General features: G+C 38.8%; 1 pseudogene; it reads left to right on the top strand.

Annotated features, from left to right (window-relative positions):
- Window positions 1-2,712: 2,712 nt before the first annotated feature.
- LOC114701613 lies at window positions 2,713-3,324 on the top strand (annotated as a pseudogene).
- Window positions 3,325-8,611: the final 5,287 nt, after the last annotated feature.

Here is an 8,611-nt window from a genome sequence, read left to right as displayed (position 1 = left end):
AGTTGCTCTATCACTGACAACTAGTATGGTGTTAGTTAGAAGGATTTGGAATTCTGTCTGTAAGAGACAATTTTCCAACAAGAGACAGATGAAAGATCTCAAAATGTTTGCCAGTGAATGTTTTAGTGACTTTAAATGTCAACCTAGAAGGCAATACCTAGAAGATGTTGGGGTAAAATCAGTTTTATACAAAATGTAAGTTGGGGTGTCAAACACTGTACCATGCTTAGTTCCATGGCGACAGTGGTAGGCAGGGAAATGCAGTAACTGGATAGGTGTTTGATGAAGCATGCCTTGATTAGCACAGATGGAAACTTAAGTAGTAAGTGGAAAGATCATAAGTAAGCTGCCATCACACATGGGCTGTTGGGGTGACATTTTCTTCTTTGAAAAGCATATTTGTCATTCAGTGAGATAATAATTTTTATTAATTTAAAATATTATTTTCAAAATAAAATAAAACATTATTTTCATTCAATCTACTTTGATCATATTCTTTCCCCTCTTTCAACTTCTCTGAGATCCTACTCAACTCCCTACCCACCAAACATTATAGTTCGTTTCTCTGTGTCTCTTACAAAAACCCCCAAACAAAACAAATACAAAATAAATCAAAACAAACAAGTAAAAACAAGTAAGACAAAAAATACCAAGCCAAACAAAAAGTGCACACACAAAAAACATGGAGTCTAGTTTTTGTTGGTTAGCTACTTCTGGACATGGCATCTGTCCTGGAGTGTGGTTGATATGCCCAGTGACACTCCAATGGAAAAAACTGATTTTCCATTTTCCAGTAGATATCAACTGAAAACAGCTTCTTGGTTAGGAATAAGACTTTGTATTCACTTTGCCTTTTCAGTGCTAAGATTTTTGTCTGGTTTGAACCTGCTCAGGTCTTGTGCATGTTGTCAGTCTCTATGAGTTCCTATGTGTATGGTATGTGTATCTGTTTTGTTGTATCATGGTGACATTGTTTCCATCTAGTAAACCACCATCTCTGGCTCTTACAATCTTTTCATCTCCCTTTCTGCACATATCTCTTAATCTTGAGGAGAGTTGTTCGATAAAGAAATCCCATTTAAGACTAAATGCTCCAAAGTCTCTCACTCTCTGAGTATTGTCCACTTGTGGATCTCTGTGCTAATTCTCACTTACTGTAAAAAGAACTTCTCTGATGAGGGTTGAGTGATGCACTGATTTACAGTCTAGCAATATGTCAATAACACTTATTTAATAGCTATGTTCTGTTAGCAGAATCATAGTAGTAGCTTTTCCCTAGGACCTGTGACCTAATGTATCTCATAGTCGTCTCAGGTTCTTGGCCACTTTAGCCGTGTCAGGTGTGGGTTCCATCTCATGGAGTGGACCTTAAATCCAAGATAAACACAGTGAGTTACTCCTTGAACATTTGTGCCACTATTCCAGGTGGCAGGTCACTGTTGTAGGTCACAGGGTTTGTAGATGGTTGATCTCGATGACTGTCTTTTTCCTCCAGTAGCGTGCAAAGTACCTTCTAGCACCATGAATGACAGTCAGTTGGGGTAAAGCATCTGGTTGGGCACCAGCTCATTTTATCCATTTTCAATGATATAAGTAAGTGGGTGTCTTCAGCAATAGGGCTTACCACAAAGTTGTGGAAATAACCAGTAACCTTGACACTAGCCTATAATGTTGGCATGTGTAGGGGAAGGGAAAACTATGGAACCCCTATGACCAGTGTTTCTATAATATGTAACTCTTTCCTGGTACTGAAGGTTTTACTAGATGGCATTAGTTGTCTAGTTGAGGCATAGTCTTTCCCATGACATGGTGACTCCACTTAAATTCCTTTCATATGTGTATATAACCTAGGAAGCTTCCACAATGATAAATTTCCATATACTTTTCAAAAGGCCCTTGGTGTTATTCATCCATTCCCATAGACTTGTGTAATAAAAACATTAAGACATGGAAGAAAGAAACTGAAGAAGACCCCAGATAACAGAATTATATCTCATGCTCATGGTCAGTAGGATTAATATTGTGAAAATGCTATTCTATAAAAAGCAATCCACAGATTCAATGTGATCACCTTAAAAATGCTCACACAATTCTAGCAAACAAACAAACTTCAACTTCACATGGAAACAGACACATGTATACACAATAAATAAATAACTAGGATAGCTAAAACAATGCTGGGAAAAACAAAACAAAAGAAAACACTGGAAGGAACACCATCCAAAATTTCAAGTCATATTACAAAGCTATGGTATTTAAAACAGCACTGTTTTGGCACAAAAACAGACACATTGATCAATGAAATAGAATTTAAGACCCCAGACATAATTTCACATAACAGTGGATGCCTTATTTTTTCTACATAGTATACACATTGGAGAAAAGACAACATCTTTAATAAATGGTAATAGTTAAACTGGATGGCTTCACATAGAAGAATGAAAATAAATCCATATCTATCACTCTTCACAAAACTCACCTTTAAATGGATTGAGGACCATATACCCAGAGTTAGATAAAAGAGAAAGCAGGAAATGGGCTTGAATTCACAAGCACAGGAAAGGACTCTTCATGATGATCATAACATTTTCTATAGTTTTTTTTTCTATCAAAAAAAAATGTGACATGACTCATGTTCATTAGGATTCTGCAACCACCAAGACCACGTAGGTTAAATAAGGGTTAAGCCGCTCTTCCTGTAAGTGGCCCCAGGTGACCCGTGAAGATGGTTCGCTACTTGCTGGACCCAGAAAACCCTACGAAATCATGCAAAACGAGAGGTTCAGATCTTCGGGTTCACTTTAAGAACACCCATGAAACTGCCCAGGCCATCAAGGGTATGCATATCCGAAAAGTCACCAAATATCTGAAAGATGTCACTTTAAAGAAGCAATGTGTGCCTTTCCGGCGGTATAATGGTGGAGTTGGTAGGTGCGCCCAGGCCTAACAGTGGGGCTGGACACAGGGCCGGTGGCCTAAAAAGAGTGCCGAATTTTTGCTGCACATGCTTAAGAATGCAGAGAGTAAGGCTGAACTTAAGGGTTTACATGTGGATTCTCTAGTCATTGAACACATGCAGGTGAACAAAGCACCTAAGATGCGCCGACGGACTTACAGAGCTCATGGCCAGATTAACCCATACATGAGCTTCCCCTGCCACATCGAGATGATCCTCACTGAAAAGGAACAAATTGTTCCAAAGCCAGAAGAGGAGGTTGCGCAGAAGAAGAAGATATCCCAGAAGAAACTGAAGAAACAAAAACTTATGGCACAGGAATAAATTCCACATAAAATAAATGCAGATAAAAGTAAAAAAAAAAAAAATAAGGGTTAAGCCACTGATGATCAGAGAAATGAAACATCAAGGAGACATCACCTCGTTCAAGAAGGGCAGCACCATGAAAACTGATAACAAGTACTGCTGAGGAGATGAAGAAAATGGGATCCTTGAATACTGTTGGTAAGCATGTACATGAATGTGTCCATAGAAAGCTGTGTGAAGTTTCCTCAAAAAAAAAAAAAAAAAAAAAAAAAAAACTAAAAATTGAACTATCAGATGGCCTACCAAGTGGACATGTATTCAGAGTAAGTGAAATCATTAAGTGGAAGGACATTTTCACCAGGTTTAATGCAGCATTACTCAGCATAGGTATGAGATGGGAAAAATTAAGTGCCCATTATATAATAAATGGATAAAGAAAGTATACCACATCTACTCATGGACTACTATGTAGCCATAAGACAGCAGCAGCCCCAATATCCTGTCATGTGTGAGAAGGTAGGCAGAACTGGAGATCATTGTGCTAAATGAGTTAAATCTGACGCAGAGAGACAGGACTGAACATTTCTCCCTATGTGTGATACTGGACATTGATCTTGGAGAAGTTTAAAGGAGAATGGTAGTTATTGGAGGCAACGAAGAATGGGAAGGAGAGGAGGGGGTGGGATATAGGGGACATGTAGGACAATGAAACTAGTCTATAAATTACTCTAATGGTAATTATGCGACATCACACAATTTTCAAAAATACATAAAGCTATACAAGAGTAGACCCTAATAAAGTGAATTAACTTCAGTTAATACAATGTATCAGTACTGGTTCATTAATTTCAAGAAACGTGACTCACTGTTAACAATCAGGGACCTTGCAAACAGGGAAAAAGGCAGTACATGCTAACTCTGTATGATTCACTTAATTTCCTGTAAGTCAAAACTAATCAGAGTTTGTTAGTTAAAATATTAATCAATGCAGTAATAACAGTTGTAACCAGGATCACTGAAAACTTATCAACTAGTACATAGCTCTCAATATAGAACAGGCCATGTTAAAAAAAACTATATTTCAGTTTTATCCATGTGCATTGTTGCATAAAATTTTTTGTAAGCAACAACAAAAACTATTTTTGTAAGCAATAGAACAAAGAGAAATTTGTGACTCACTTAACAAAATATAATCTACTATGTCAAAATGAACTTTATTAGAAAGTAGCTATATGCACAAGACAAATTATCCTGAAAGTCTGTAAATAACTGTTTTTATTTATCTTAAAGTATTATTCAAAAGGCACATCTGATTAGAGACACTGAGAACAGGATACCACCATGTTCTTGTGGGTCAACTGCATAAAGTGATGACTGAACATCTTAGGTCTGTTGCTGCATCTTTAGCTCTAATCCAAACCCTTGGGAAATTCAGGTACTTCTCTCTTTTCATAGTTCTGGGGGGGTTGGGGTGACAAGGACAGGTGAGAGGAAATAGCTTTCTAGTAAGCTTAAGTTTTGTCTCTTAAATTTAATGGATGTGTCATGGATGCCATAACATCTGAAGCTGGCTTCTAGTAGAGCAGGACAATTCAGATTTAAGGGTAGGGAGGGAGCAAAGACCATTCATTTCCATCCCATCAATCTGTGAAACACAGCTGTGTTTCAACAAAGTCTAATGATTAAATTGGGGGAAAACACGCCATCAGTTGTTCAGACTTAATGCTGTCCTCACACGTATCAGGTCTTCAGGGCTTCCAAAAGCTGGAAAAACCAAAGTCGGTCCACTTTCCATCTTAAACAACCATAAAATTTCAACAATGGGGGAAATTAAAAATGATTTTATTTTTCTCATCTTCAGACATTTTTATCTTAATCTTACAAATTCACTAAGATCCTTTAATTTTTGTTTCATATCAGAAAGGAAAAATTAGCCAAAATGTTCACTAATTATTCCTTTCCTCAGGGGTAATAAACAAAAAAGCTATAATGATTAAATCCAGACTATCTTTCTTTCCTATTTCTTTGAAGAGACAAACCAAATTAAGGGAAATAAAAAAGCACACCATGGGGCCCATATTTAAGTGAAGTGCATTAATTAGTTGAAACAGGAAAGCATGAGTTACACACTTTGAAAAGTAATATAAAGTATGTGCAGTTCTTGGATTGTAATTCATTTTTAATGTCACTTTTCAAGGAAGTATTTAATGGGAACAATGGCTATTTCAAGCAGAGGTGGCAGATGTGTATGCTACCGCAGGTCTTTTGGGATCCTAGAATATGAATCTGGAGGGGTGAGGTCATCTTGGGAACAGAGCTGGGTGTGTGTGCTTCCTGCTTGGGTGTGTGGTCTTGGGGTGACTTGTTCTAGTCAGTTCGTTTAGTATAAAAGTTTCATGTCATCATTATCAGAATAAAGTTCCCCCAGAGAGGTCCACATTTTAATCTCTGCACATACACAGCAATAGAAATTAAAGGTTGTAGATGACATTAGCATGCTGACTTTGTATCCTTGACATGAGGAGATTTTTCTAGATCACTCAGTTAGAGTTTATAAAAGTATGAAGGAAGCAAAGTCAATGTAAAAATGACACAATGTGAGAGATGGCTCAAATGGCCACTGTTAGATTTCAAGATAGAAAGAGTTGCAGTTCAAAAAATGTGAACAGTTTCTAGCACTTGGCAAGGTGTGGTAAAACTCTTCCTAAGAAGTACCAGGACATTGCTTTCCCACTTCATCCCTGTTCCAGCTAGACCATCCCATTCCCTTATGTTCTCATGCCCCATCCTCTTCCTTCCATTGCCCACTCTTCACCCCCAGTTCACTCATGGAGTTCTCATCTATTTCCCCTTCCCAGGGCAATCTATGCGTCCCTCTTTGGATCTTCCTTGTTAGCTGGCTTCTCTGGAATTATAGATTGTAAGCAATGAGAGAGATACCATGATGGAGGGAGATATCATGGGGGTAGAGAGAAACCTGATGATAGGGAAGTTCCCAAGAATCCCCAAGGATTGACCCCAAGGATGACCCCAGCTTGGACTACTAGAAATAGTGGAGAGGGTGCCTGAACTGAACTGGCTTGCCCCAGTGATCAGATCGGTGAATACCCTGTCATCACAGAACTTTTCTCCAATAACTGATAGAGGCAGATGCAGAGATCCACAGCCAAATACGAGTCAGAGCTCTAGGAGTCCACTAGGAGAGAGAGAAGAGGAAGGGATTCTATGAGCAAGTGCATCAGGATCATGATGGAGAAACCTGCAGAGACGTCAAACCAAACTAGTGGGAACTCATGAAAGTTGGATCAATGGCTGTGGAGCCTGCATGGAACTGGACTAGGTCCTCTGCATGGCAAGACAATTGTGTAGCTTGATTTGCTTGGGGGGTCTTCTAGTAGTAGGATCAGAATCCATCCCTGGTGCATGAGTGGGCTTTATGGAGCCCACTACCTACGATGGGACCCCTTGTGCAGCCTTGAGGGCAGGGGGAAGGGCTTGGACTTGCCTCTGCTGGATGTGCCTCCCCATGGGAGGCCTTGCCTTCTTGTGGGGTGGGGGGCTTGGGGGGTGGGAGGAGAGACTGGGAAGGTGGGAGGAAGGAAGAGGGGATCCTTGATTGGTGTGTAAAATGAATGAAAAAATTTTCTTAAAATAAAAAAAGAAGTGCCAGGACAAATTCAACAATGCTGATTTCTTAGTTTTAACCAGTGAAACTCATATCAGACTTCTGACCCCTTGAGCTGCAAAATAAGTCTATGTAGCTTTAACCTACTAATGTAGCAATCTGTGACAGAAGCAATAGGAAACTGATAGCATTTCCTTAATCTCTATAATAGATATCTTCTTTAGAAAACCTTTTATTTCATGTACATATGGAATGGAAATCTTAGGGGACTGAAGAGACCTCTCAGTGGGTACAGGGCTTGCTACACAAGCTAGGCATGACTACATCTTCCCCTTACTCCCATGCTAAGTTGGGGAAGAGACAAAAGGATTCCAGGAGCTTGCTGGCCAACAAATCTAGAAACAATGGGTTCCATGTTTAATGAAAAAATCTTGTCTCAAAACATAAAGTGGAGAGCAATACAAGAAGAAATCTGATGTTGATCTCTTGGTTTTACATGCACCTGAACACCCATGCACATGTCTACATGCACACACACACACACACACACACACACACACACACACACACACAAAATCTACTTGACTCTGTTTTACATAATTTTCCATGTTTAGTTACACAAAGTATTGGAGTACATTTTATCATATGAGATAATAACTCTGTTGTTTGTTGTAGTGTTTTATCACAGATACTAGAATGGGGAATAAAGAAAGGAATCATATTGTCTTACAATAAAATCACCAGCCCAAGATGTGCCACACTTGACAGACATGAATAAGCTATATTGGTTTCTAAGTCTACCATGGTCAATTATCATTGACTTGGCAGCTTAAAGTAGAAGTTTTTGTCTTGTGTAGTTCTGAAAAATCAGAACTCCAAAATGAACGTGTTGGTAGGATTGCATTCCCTTTGCCAGCTCTTGCAGGGAATCCTTCCTCACTAGGGAGTTCCAAATGTTCTTGGCTGGAGGCTGCAAATTCCAGTCTCTGTTTTCACATGGACTTCTGTGCATACTGTCTCCTTCTCATGAATTATAAATCACTTGTCATTAGATGTAATGCCCATGATAATGCATGAAATCTCATCTTGAGACTCTTCTGAATAAAAGCCAAGTAGTCATTTCTTCATTAGGACCACCATTCAGTCTACTGCACTACTTTACAACCCTTAAATCCATAGGGTTTACTTTTACAGAAACAGAGAAAGTCCATGATCATTAATATAGTCTTCAGTTTTCATAAACTCTTGGCTTGCACAAATGATAAACGGGGACAATAATTCATTTAGTGAGGATTTAGAAAAGTGACTTTCATAGGCTGTTGAATGAACTGTAAATGCATAAAAACCAATAACAAAATGCTTTCAGATATGCATACTCTATAAAAGAGCAATTCTATCCTAGGCCTGTAACTAAGAAAAACCCTCAGGAAACAGTGAATATACACAGGAACTCTCTTTTGTCCACCAACACTAGTAAGAACAGCCCCTAAAATGAGCAAGTGTATATGTACTGGAAATAGTGCATGAGCACTACATGGAGTTAAACACATACACATGCTCAATAGTCACATTTAGACTTTGAAACACAGCCACAATTAAGTAACAGTATTATAAAAACACTACTTCAAGAGAAAAAGTGGGCTTTCTGAGTATGGAGCTATACCTAGGTAACTTCTGTAATGCTGCCAATGCTTTAGAGGCTTGGGCATGGTAACAGGTGTTTC

The sequence above is a fragment of the Peromyscus leucopus genome, chromosome 4 (genome assembly GCF_004664715.2).
Source record: "Peromyscus leucopus breed LL Stock chromosome 4, UCI_PerLeu_2.1, whole genome shotgun sequence".
In the NCBI taxonomy this organism is placed as follows: Eukaryota; Metazoa; Chordata; class Mammalia; order Rodentia; family Cricetidae; genus Peromyscus; species Peromyscus leucopus.
The sequence above is the reverse complement of the archived record's forward strand: the minus strand, read 5'-3'. Positions and strand labels throughout refer to the sequence as shown.